Here is a 12862-nt window from a genome sequence, read left to right as displayed (position 1 = left end):
CACCCATTTATCGCAGCAAACCGCAGCCACTACAGCGTTTCCACACCCCACACCTGTCACATACGTGCGCATTATGCATCCATCATTACTCATGCCATAAACGGAATCCACTTAATCTCGCAACGAAACATCCAAACATTTATTAAAGACATCGCACGCTGAGGGTTGCCAGCCCGGAGATCCACGGAGTTTCCCCCGAATCTTGAAGATATTCAGGCAAAAACTGCAACAAAAGGTACAATTTATAGTTCGACACCCTCGACACCCGGAAAAGTCCAACCCCCAAGATTTTTTGGGGGGTAGCGCACGCCAAGGACTTTGGGTGGGTGGTTCGAAAATGAAATTGCTGCCGCCCCAAAATTTGGCAAAGACCTTGAAAAAAAACCAAAGAACAATGTGGAAGGGAAGCTGCTTTTGGGGGAACGGGGGGCTTGGGTTGGAGGTGAGTGATAGAACTTTAAGCTCAAACGCCCGGCCGTATGCAATGAATATTTACGACTAGGTCCTCTGAGGATTACATTGTCGGGCTTTTGGGCCTGGGGCTTTATGCAATTGTGCGCAAGTAAAAATCTAATTTATCCACCCACCACCCAGCCAGCCGGCGTTTTGTTTGACAATTGCCTGAAATGATGGCAATGCATTGGCATGAGTTCTCCGCTCTGCCGGCACGTAATTCTTCCGGTCCTTCGATCTTCCGGGGGAATTCCCCCACAAAGCAGGCGAAGCTGGAAAAATCGCTTCGCTTACGCATATCAATGCACCCTTTTTCGGACTACCGAAGTCCGAGGATTTGGGGTGGCTCTGCCAAGTTCCACGGGGTGGGCGACTGCCGGGTGGGTGGTGGTTCGGTGGCTCAGTGGTTTGAAGGTCCCAATCCTCATCATAACACCACATGTTCCAAAATTCAGCGGCGACGTGGCGTCTACTTCATGTAGATTTCTATCTATTCTATTGTCTGACTTTGTCGCGTGGTAAATTTCGGCATTCATTTCGTTTGATGAGGCGCAAAGTTGTGGAATTTATTGCGTACGGGAAAGAAGTTAAGTGGATTTTACGTAAATTAATGAGTTTCCATCGGGGGTTGATGTCAGCCAGAGGCTATTTAAATAGCTATACAGGATGTTGGTCATGGGTTGAGGAATGCTGGTAGTGCGAATGATTGCATAGGATCGCTAACCAGATCGCTGGAGGATCCCCCTGCAGTTATTGCTCTGCTGATTTATGCTGCAAATAATAGACATCAACTGAATGCCGTAAAACATTAAGAGCGCCATCAGTTGGACATTCTTCGGTCTCCAGTGGGGGTACACGGAAAAAAAAAGGAAAAGTTTGGTCAGAGTCACATACATTAATTGTCAAATTTTAATTGACCTCTATTGCTTTAAAAGATAATTCTTAATCCAAGAACAGTTTGTCCCACCTCTTTTAATACACTTAACCAATTCATTTCTAGATCCTTTGAATGTTTTTCTCTGTAACCATCATAGTGGACACACAAAGCACCCACAATAAATTTCACTTATCAAAGTTTTCGCTAGCCGGCGGAGACAAAAATGGAGCAAAGGAAGACGCGACGAGGGCCATTCGAAAAAGAGCTGAAAAGAAACCACGACGACGACCAACTTTATTGCATGGCCCCAGTCCAGATACAGATACTCGCCCTCCACGCACAGGAGGCTAAAGACGACCGACGACGCCAGGCGGCGGGAAAATTAAATGTCTTTTGTCAACAGACGTTGCAAAAGGAACACTGGAGCACCAGGAGTCGCTTGATGGAGGACTTGGACCGGAGGAGCGGGATCCGGCCGAAAGACAACGAGAAGCGAACGTACAATGACGCACTTTTTGGCCAAAAGTTTGCCCACTCTGATATGCATTAAAGCCGAGTCGAAGAAGGAGGTTGATGCCGATGGCCGATGGTCGATGGTCGATGCTGTGACTATGGCCAACTCCAATGGAGCGCAGAGCAATCTCGCTGTGCAAACTGGCATCATAATGGGCCACTTATCATGGCAATCACTCAGCAGTCAGTCGGGGAGTTTGCCTCTGCACTGGGAAAAATACCTCCCAAATTGGTCAGCAATTCGAGAATGGTTCATGGTGAGATGAGTCACGCTCTTTCTATTTCAATTGTAGAATTTCGAGCAACTCACATGCTAGCTCAACTGAGCTGAGACTATAATGATAATGGAATGGTCAAAGCTATCAATTTACATATAAAGAAATTATTATTAGCAACTGGTAATCAGATTGATACGAATTTTCTCTCTGTTTCTGCAAGGAGTGCAACTCCAGAGCTATGTTCACGGACACCCCAGAGCTGCGCTCCCAACTTTGCTTTACTACTTTCCGATACTCAATCGCCATTTGCCTGTTAATACTTTGGGCAAACACATTAAATGGAAATTTCGTGCAAGAAGACCAACACCACCATCCTTTTGGCTCAACTGAGGAGCTGAAGAATAGAATGTCCTGGGGGTAGTGCTTTTCCGACTGATTTTCCGAGAGTGAGGGTGAGCCATGCAAAGTGCCGACATTTTTGGCAAACAGCAAACGCATTTTTCATGTGACATTTGCGAAAAAGGAAAAAGCGAAACAAACTTTGGCCCAAGCGTAGGACTTTCAGCCGACTGTTTGATCTCTTCACATTGCATTGCTTTTCATAGTTTTTTATTTTTCCCCCATCTTTGCCGGCCTGGGAAATCCTTGCGTCAATATGCCCGAAAAACAGTTTGGACATTTTTTCTCGTTTCGAGTGTTTTATAAATAAAAGTTCGCTTTTTCTCACTCTGCCTGGATAACTCAGAGGAAAAAATTTCTGTCTGTTTACTTTGAAAATTGCTGTGATTCGGGGCAGTTGGTTTGCGTTCCTTGCGAGCAGGAACAGGACCAAAAAGGGAGGAACTCAAGTGGCGTCTCTTAAGGGGGTTTAAAATTGAATGATTGTTGAATTAGCAGATTAAAATTATTCGCCCTAAGGAGGATTTCCATGACGAGAAGCTGCAGTGTGCTTGCGTTTTGGGATCAAATGAATTTAAGGTCTACATCACATCTTGGTTTATTTGGCAAGATTATCAGATAATTATTCAGACATTTATAAAACATTAGATAATTATTATATTTAACAAAGAATTTGAGTTAGCATCTTTATTTACGCATTCCAAGAGTAATTATCGTTCTATCATATATTCAAACCCATCGATTATTCCCGACCATAGCTGTAGTGGAAAAATAACACTTATAAATTAAATCCGATCTAATTTGAGACCCAAACAGAACTAGAAATAAATGGAAATTCAAGTTCAAGTTGCCCATATGCCCCGGCATTTGTATCTGTATCTGTTTAGGCATTCGTATCTGTATCTGTATCTATATCTGCATATTTGTACATGCATTCGAAGCTGCAGTTTAGGACCCGTCTTTCGGCATCTGAGAGTGCCTAATTAATTGTCAAACATTGCGCGCTATGTGACGTTAATAAATGTCAACTAAATGAGCTGCATGTACGGCAGCCAAGCGAGGCGAGACGAACTACTGAAATGGATGTGGATCGGGACTCGGGACTCGGAGATTCAGGAGCTCTGGAGAACGAGGAGGAGGAGGAGGGGCTGACTCTTATGACTCCCTAAACAGATGCTGATGATGCAGACTGGGGCTACTTAGTGGCGTTGCCAATGCCACATGTTGCACTCGCCGCCGAAAACAAATGAAAACTATTTTAAGCCGATTGTCTGTCGAGTGGCAGGCAGGTGTGACTGAAACTTTGTCGGAGCACTGAGAAAATTATCTTTAAATGTGATCACATTCGAATTAATTTATAATTGTATTGAAGACTTAAGGTAATATATTTTACAGATATTTTAAAAGAAATTGTACAGACTCTCACTGTGTAGTTCTAAAACAACAGTATTATTGCTAATCAAAGTCATTTGTATTGAGTCGCGGAATCGGAATAGTTTGATTATATAAATAGTTTTTCTTGCAGTGCAAATCGCTCTCCTTCGAACCAGCCCCCCATCTCCTCGGTCTGTTTACCAAATTAGATGCATTTGAATTGATGTGCGTGCATAAATTACGTCTCAAATCCGAATCTCACATCGACTCTGGTTTTGCTCGGTGGGTTGCTTGGGTTGCTTGGGTTGCTTGAGTTGCATAGGACTGTGGGGTGGGGCGATTGCCTGTGGACAAGTTTAAATTAAATGTTTAACATTCAATCAGGGACGGCGGCCAACTCAAACCACTCGTTACTTCAGTTCAACCGAAACCCTCTGTTTCTGAGCCGGCAGTTGAAATGCATTTGTAAACTTTTCTATTTGTCAGATGCGAGATACCAGTTGGGATACATAAACTTATTCACCCCCTCACTTCTAAACTTGCAATCAAGGCAACTTCCTGCCTGCCGCTTTCACACTTTAATTTCCGGTCTTTATTGTTATAGTTTCTTTGGGTTTGTGTTACGGTTTCGGCTTGAGTTGAACTGAGTTCTGGTTGAGTTCAGCTGACAGGCTCTATATGGCTCAAGTGGTTTCGGTGATCTGTCATTCGTAGAGGGCGGGGCTGAACTCAAAGTGACTAGGATGTGGACAACCGCGTTTTAGAATTGAAAAGTTGGACAGGAAAATTAATTAACATGAAGGCGCTTAGCCGAGAAGACATGGAAAATGGGAATTTGGCAAATTGTCTGGGAACTTTCATATTTGGCTGGATACATGTATCGTAGAGCATATTAATTCATTTAAAAAACATGTATTTTTCATACAAAGTTTTTAAAATATAAATTAAATATAATGCAGTGCATTTAAGAAATACATTTTATTGACGACTTTTCCCCATTCTCTCGACCAATTATACAAAATAAAAGCTTCTACCTGTGCTACCATACGAGTATTAATCTGAAAAGTTATAAATAATGTTTTTTTTTTTTAAATTTTCCAGAAGCGCCTTTCAACAAGCTTTGGTAAGTGATCACCTCTCACTTGTAGGGAATTTAAGCTGCAGCAAAGGCACAACTTTCCCTAACTTCCTGGTATATCATTGACATATCATCCAGCTGAACTTTCGCATCTGGCCCCGGGCTAACAACCTTCAGCAGACACACACAAAAAATGAGTATACTCGTATATAGTAAAGGTGGCTGGCAAGCCGAATCCGCTTTTCACCTGCATGCAAAGCCACCGAGGAAATCTCCTCTTACCTTGGGTCATTTTCAGCAAGCCAAGGAAGGGTTTAATATGGTGAAACGGGGGGATTCCCCGGCACCGCACACTTAACCCACCCGCACACACTTGTCTCATTTGGTATTTGTTTTACGCTGAAAGTGCGAAGGCGGCGGTGAGGTGTGGGAAACATGGGTATAAATATGCGCTTGGGGTTAAATTCTATTTGAACTTTCTACATCCGTTTTTGTGCTGGTGAAAGGAGTACTGCACCGAACAGGGGGCCATGGAGCATTTCATTCACACTTTCATTACAGTCTGTAGAATATATTGCACCCCCGGGACGTTTGTCACAGTCACAATCCGTAGAAGGAGTCGGAGCACTCGGAGTCCGAGTTTGAGTCAAAGTCAGCGATGGACCCTCAAAGTGGTGGGAGATACAAGTATAGTATTTGCATTGAGATTCGCCTTTCAGCGTCTGCCATGCGGAAGTTCTCTGTGGCAATTGCAATTGCATTGGAATTTCCACTTTTCTCCAGATATGTACCTTTAGGTATCTCGTCCATCGCAACAATGCGCCGCAATTAGTTGATAGCACGCCTCGTGCAACTCATTTCCCGAACAACAACTGGGAAAAATAGGAAAATACCGCCCAGTCACGCGGCCACATTAATCAACATTGGCTTCACAGTCGCGTTGCAAGTTGCACGTTGCACGTTGCACGTTGCCAGTGCCAAGTTCCCAGTTGCATTCCACTCGGATATAGGTGCCGGGCTCAGTTCGGTATAGCCCATCTCAGCCATCTCAGTCAGTTCCGAAGATTAATTAAGGTCAGCAGGGAGTTCAGGCTCAAAAGAATGCCGCCTAAGACGGCTGACCTAGTCTAGTCATGCCAACTAATATGGGAAGCGCCGTGGAGCCTCTTCTCTCACTTCCTTTTGCAACCAAATTAAATTTTAGGCCCTCTGTACTTCTTACACTGTAAAAGAGCACTTTAAATAACACAGCGACTTTGGGTAAAGACTGAAATTCAAGTACTGCGTTAAACAGCAATCTTTTGGAATGCCCTAACTAGCCTAATATATTTCTCTAAGTGTGTAGAACTAGCCCCACAAACAGTAGCACTGCCAGAGATCCGCTTCCAAAATCTGACTTGAAGGCTTCCTGATGCATGACGAATGCAGCGTAATGAGCGGGGGGTGGCTCACCATATGTGGTCCCCATTTCCACCGTCCATCCATGTAGTTAGCGGCGAAATCTACGATGAAATCGACTTCAGGAGTCATCAAACATCATCAATTTAATCAATGGTCAGCCCACTGGGGTGTCCTTGGCACGAGGGGGCGAAAGTGGGAGTCGCTGCACTTCCAAATTGCAAAGTCAAGCAGGCTGAACTTTTTCTGGGGGATGACCCGGGGAAGCTTACAAGTAATTAAGGGTGGCAATTTTAAGACAAATCCTTGGGGTAAGGTGTTCCCCGTTCCCCCGAACAATGCCAAGGATTCGATGGATTCGTTCGGATTGGATATGTAATTGTGGGGGGTTTGCTGTGGGGTGTCGCTTCTGTCGCCCTGAAGTACGTGATAAGGGCATTAATGATGGCTAAGCCGCCACCTTCCGACAGCCAAATAAAACTTGATGAGTTTCAATTATTCTGCAGACGGGGAGGCTCTCGATGAGAAGTCGAATTTGGGCTGAGAATGCTTCATTGAAGTAATAACCTTCCGTTCATTTCTTTGTTTTAGATCTATGATAAAGGAAATCATCAGCTATATTGAATGAGTGTTTAATGTAGAGAAGAAATTTAATAGAGTCTAATTTGTGGTCATTCGTTTTAAAAGAAATATTTTTCAAGATTAAGAATAAGCTCTCTTACCAATTCACAAAACTAAAAGAAAGTTGAAAGAATGGCCGCGGTCTTCGCTCATTAATTATTAGTCAAAGGAAACTAATTGCTTTTCGCCGTTTCATAAAATAATTTGCAGTAAAAGGCATCTTTCGTTGGACACATTCAATAAGGAAATTAAGAGGAAATACGAATGAAGCACAAAGTCCAAGGTTTCTATCAAATAACTTTACGGAAATGAATTCCTTAATTTGACTGTGCAATCCAAATAATTAGGCTACCAAAGCCTCACATTTCAAGTCCATGTTATGGACCACAAATTGTGTCTAACGATAATTTTCGGTCAAGTGGAGTCAACATCCATCAATGCAAGGTGCAACTTGCAGCTATGTTTTCATTCTCAGCATCATTACACATTCTAACCGCAGGATCGCAGTCAGACAACATCCTTCTCACATGGAATTATCAAATTGCACCTGCTGAATTCATTAAATTTGGCTAACGATCTGCTTGAAAGGCTGCAAAACAGACCCAAAAAAGGAAGCATCATAAAAACTAAGGCCGAAATATTTGTCTTCCGCTGGTTAAAGTGCTACACATAGCCCAGCACAAGCATCATTAATTTTGCACGTAATTATGTGAGGCAAGTGGTAAAACACCTAACCGAAACCGAAACCCAAACCAAAAACCCGGCCAACCAGGCAAGCTGCAAAAACACAAAACTGTAAATCAGTGCAATTAAATGCGACTTTTCAACAAAATGTACTGAAAATTTATGACAACAAACGAGACTAATTACGCGACGAGGAACAAGAAACCGAAACGAGCGAGAATCTGATGATGAAGTTGGGGCGACGATGAAGACGGCGACACTATAGATACTGCGAAATTGAAGGCAATAAAATTTCGTTGGCCAAGAGGCGCGACAATAAAGCCCCAAACGAGAGCAGAACTATCATTAATCAAGGACCTAATGAGAGCAGACCAGGCGGGGAATATATATCTAGTCTGGGCAGGAAGGACTTTATCGCCAACTCGTCATCGATATGTTGGCCAGCAATACATCAAGCCAAAAGCATCCTTCGCAGTTGAGGCACAGCCCACTTAACTAAACTGACAGTTCAGCTGCTACAATTTAGTCGATTAACGTCAGATCAGCAGACGATCCTGACTTCTCCAGTCCCAATCCCTGTTCCGAGGGATCAGCCCTCTGCGATCGTTCCATTCCTCCTTTTTCCATTTCTACTTTGGCCCTGGCAACCTGTCGTCATCAATTTTGTGGAGTCGTCTGGACCCAAAAAAAAAGTAGTGGCAGCTGTTTGGCCTGGTCAACAAACAACGGCCAAAATCACTAAGTGGCCCTGAGTGCCGCAGGTAGCCAGACGGCAGGAGGCACGATCATTGATCAATGATCATCGGGACAAGGGCCATCCAGCACAGGTCGCGATTGTACACTTAGAGAAAATGTGAATCTATGTGAGTAACATCAAAGCAGTTGCTCTTTAAAGTAGTAAAATCGAACTTTTGTTACCTCTAAAAAGATGGAAATATATATGTTACTAAACATTATATTATATATATAATATATATTTATTCTCTAGAATTCTTATGAATTTATTTTCATTAATCATACACTATATTATTTATTAATCAATTGTGTTTATAGCCTTTCTTAATTACTTTTCACTTTAAGTAATGCATACAGATCTACACACTTAACTGGAGTACCAATCAAACTTTTTGTTGAGTGTTTTATTGAACCCAAGTAGTGCGCAGGTGGCTTTATACCTTCATATATTCCATTTGAATTATGAAATTATGCATCACAAGAAGAAAGTTAATCCCACAGATGCGTATTTTCCCATTGAAAGCCAGAGATTTTCCTAACGTTACATGATATGGGACCAGATCTCAATCGCTACCAGGCCAACGGGCCATCAGAAGTATAATTAAAAATCGTTCATTCGGGTCGTTTTCATTATCTCGGTATACGGATCTATTGATTGCCTTTCCTGGAACCGCGAAGTGGCTTGTTAGTTAAACAAGCTGAAGGAGAAGCTGCGACTTGGCCACGAATACTGACCATGTAGTTGGCCGGCTCCATCTGTTCCTCCAAGTCCAAAGGCCATACCATAGAGAACCATACGATTTTGGTGGCCCGGACGCGTGTCTGCATTTAATTTAATAATATGGTGTCATGTAGCAGTTGTTAGGATGCGCTAAATGCCCCATCCTCGGTCTACGAAACTCGGACTGGCATCTGTTTGAGTTTTCGGAGTTGTGTAACCCAATGCCAGACGGCTCTCGTAGACAAAAGCAAGCTGTTCCTGCCCCGAACAAACCTGAGATGCCTGATGCCGAGCCTGAACATGAACCTCAATGGAAATTATAGCAAGTCTTGTCCATTTGAGGGGATTTAGGTTCGGTAGGTTCGCATTTGTATGCTAACAAGGGCGTGCGCTGAATGGTCTTTAAAGTAGGTGCCTGAAAATAGTAGAAATTCCCCATAATTAAATACGAGAGAATGCAGAACGATTCTCTGGTTGAACAACTGTCGATGACTGATCTAGTTACCTCAAGTGCCGGCTCTTAGTTTGCCCTTCTACTTAGCAGCTTTAGATGGAATCTTTAAGTACGTGAAGGAGCCGTGAGATATGATGCAAATACGAGATACACATCTCCACTTGAGCTGACCACACAGTCACTCTCTTAAGTCACCCTTAAATGTTAAATACCTGGAATTATTCTGTAGTTTTCCCTTTAAGTATCAGGATAAAATACATATACAGACTTTGCTTCGTTTACCTCAGAATTATTGAAAAATCATATTTGCCTAAAACTAACCCACTAGCGTTAACGATTCAGATAGTTTAAGGCCATCCTATATATAATTTCAAACAAAATTGATATGCAATATGATATTAGTTTTACTAATGGGATGCATTTACTGAGGACAGGTATATATTTAGTTCATGATATTTTCAGACTGCAGCATAAATAATCACAATCTAGCAATCCAATCTCATATCAGCCACAATAATAATACCACTCACTTTGCCACAATATTCCAAAAGTGCTCATGTTCATTTGCATTCATGTTAGCATACCATAATTCGTTTGATATTCTCTGTTTTTTGCGGAGGAGGTCCTTTTCCTGATTATCATGCTGCGTATCCCATCAGTGGAATGTCCTCGCACTTATTACATATGCAAATGGCAAACAGATTTATATACACCGAAAATGTTGACAGGACCCGCAGCCAACTTTCATTTGCCAACTTTCCAACTGTGGAGCTGTGCATACCCCACCCCCCGCATACCATTCAAATGCAAATCCCCAAACTAATTTTTATTTCGACAAAATATTCACGGCTCGTTGCATTTTGTGGAGCCACCCGAAATTTAACCCTTTCGAGGGTTCAGATGGTTTCGCCAGCTGGTCCATGGCCAATGCACAGAACACTACATAATACAATCGTAAAATTTGCCACAAAAGCCACTTGGAAATATTAAAAACAGCCACAGGACAATGACAGTCACGCTCTCCAATAAATCGCTTACGCACAACTTTTCCCTTCGCTCCTCGAGGAGTGATGAAAAATTTTCCATTTTCATTTTCCTACATGCAATAAAATCTAATAATTTTTGGGGGTTGTGATGCCAATTTCTGGGAGGCTGTCGCCGACCAAATAGCTACAAACAATTGGCAACACTTGTGTTGTGCGGCGACTTTGGGGTAGAACAACCCTCAAGTAGTGCACTTGCCACATCTCAAACAAAGGGTGTGGGTGGGGCAGTGCGTGATGCGGGGTGGGGAGTGGGGGATTAGCCAAGAAAATTGGGGGAGTTATTGCAATCAAAACGAAATCATTTTTATGCGATCCCCGCTTCGCTTCCCTTCCGCACGACAAGTTTTCGCTTCTCTGATATATGAGATGTAATTAAAGTCCGGACCACGAAATCAGTTTTGGTTTAGTGCAATAGTTTTGCGGTGGGTGGCTCTGACTGCGGGGGTGGTTGCCTGATGGGCGGTGGGCGTTGGGCGGTTGGCAGTCGGTGGGTGGTGGGGCGTGTCGGTTGATTGCAAATTGGTCCATGGCCTGTTGGTGACGTGTCTTTGATTACGCCGCAAGTCGCTGGCGCTGTCATCGTGTTCCCGGATTCTGGCTTCTGGTTTCTGGCTTCTGGCTGCTGGATGCTGGCCGAGATTCCCGGACTCCTTGCTGTTTGTTTTTAATATAAATGCAAATTTCGCCAACGGCATTCGCCAGGCGCCATGCTCCACAGTACATATGTGTGTGCGAGCCTGTTCCGGAGATCTGTCATAATTAATATTTTGAAGCTTTGGCTACGGCATCGCAATGCGTGCGGATGTCTACAACTAGCTGCAGGACGCATATTAAACACGATAGCCAACCGGCACTACAAGAAAATCCCTCAAGGTTAATAATAAATTGACCAAAGATTACCTATGATATTTTATGTTTTTCTGAAACATTTTTAAACGTCTTGTACGCGGAGATCCCTCACTCAGAACTGACATAATAAATAATTAAATAAGGACAAACGCAATCCAATATTAATAAGAAATCAATACTTCATTTTAAAAATAATAATCCTTGCTGAAAATTTTTTATTTATGATAAAATATCTTCTTGTTTGAAATTATTAGTAATAATATTTTGGTTGGTTATCACAACTAAATGTTGAACTAACTCACAAATGAATATACATATTTATGTATAAAATTTTTAGGTGAATCCTAAAACTCTATTTTAAATATGGAATAGATATCATCATCAATTACCATAAATCGAATAACATATTTTTGCGAGTGAAGGCCGCACAACTATGCCGCCGGCCTATGAGCAGTTTTAATGCAATCTAAAGTTTTTGACAACCCCGCACTTCAGTTCAGTTTCGTATCTGTGTGCTGGACCCGAAAGGATCACCGCCCAGTGTCCTGTCTCCAGTGACCAGAGTCCTGCGAGCGTTCTGGTCCTTTTCGAGAGCCGGGTGAGGGTTTAATTTATGACTTGCAATTAGCAGTTGGCAAATGTGTAATTTTCATAGATGCAGAGCCCTTTCGGAGTTGATATATAATGATAGGACATGCCTCCGCAGGATATTTCGGCTAATCGAGATTTGAACTTGCAGCCATTTCGGAACAAAAGGGAGCTTAAACTTTTAAGTGGAACAGAATTGCCCAATATTAGGTTGCCATTTAATTGTGGTAATCTGAAGCAGCCCAGAAAGTTTGACTTTCATGAAATGTTGCAACCAATTTGTATCAAGATATGAATCCAAAACTGGGTCAGCTTATCACAATAAATATAAAGTTTCTATAAAGTGCCCGAAGAACTTTAATGTGCGTCTGAACAAGTTTTTCATTACAACGATTTATGGTTGGAAATAAAATCAACAACCGACCCGCAAAGGAGCCAAAGCTCAGCACTCGAGATTCCTTAACCATTCAACGCACTGCAGCAGTAATTTCTCCGCTCCGGACATTCGTTTTCCGTAAGCTGCAAGAGCAAGCTCAAATATTTATAATGCTGTCCAACACTTGGTTGACCACTACTGCTGGCCTGGCCGAGAACATTGACCGCAGCCCAAAAATACACGAAAAATAAAAATAAAACCAAAAACAAAAAAGCCAGGAAACAGTTCAATCGATGGGAGGGCGAAGCAGTAAATTGATTTTTGTATCTCCTCGAACAAGTTGGACAAGTGCAGGATACGGGCAAAAGGAATATATGTATCCTGAGTGTTCGCACACGCCCCGATAATTATGAAATTCGAGGCAAAGAAAATCTACAAAAACCCAAAAATAAAGAAAACCAAATTTCTACAGAACCAG

The sequence above is a fragment of the Drosophila yakuba genome, chromosome 3L (genome assembly GCF_016746365.2).
Source record: "Drosophila yakuba strain Tai18E2 chromosome 3L, Prin_Dyak_Tai18E2_2.1, whole genome shotgun sequence".
Taxonomy (NCBI): domain Eukaryota; kingdom Metazoa; phylum Arthropoda; class Insecta; order Diptera; family Drosophilidae; genus Drosophila; species Drosophila yakuba.
The sequence above is the reverse complement of the archived record's forward strand: the minus strand, read 5'-3'. Positions refer to the sequence as shown.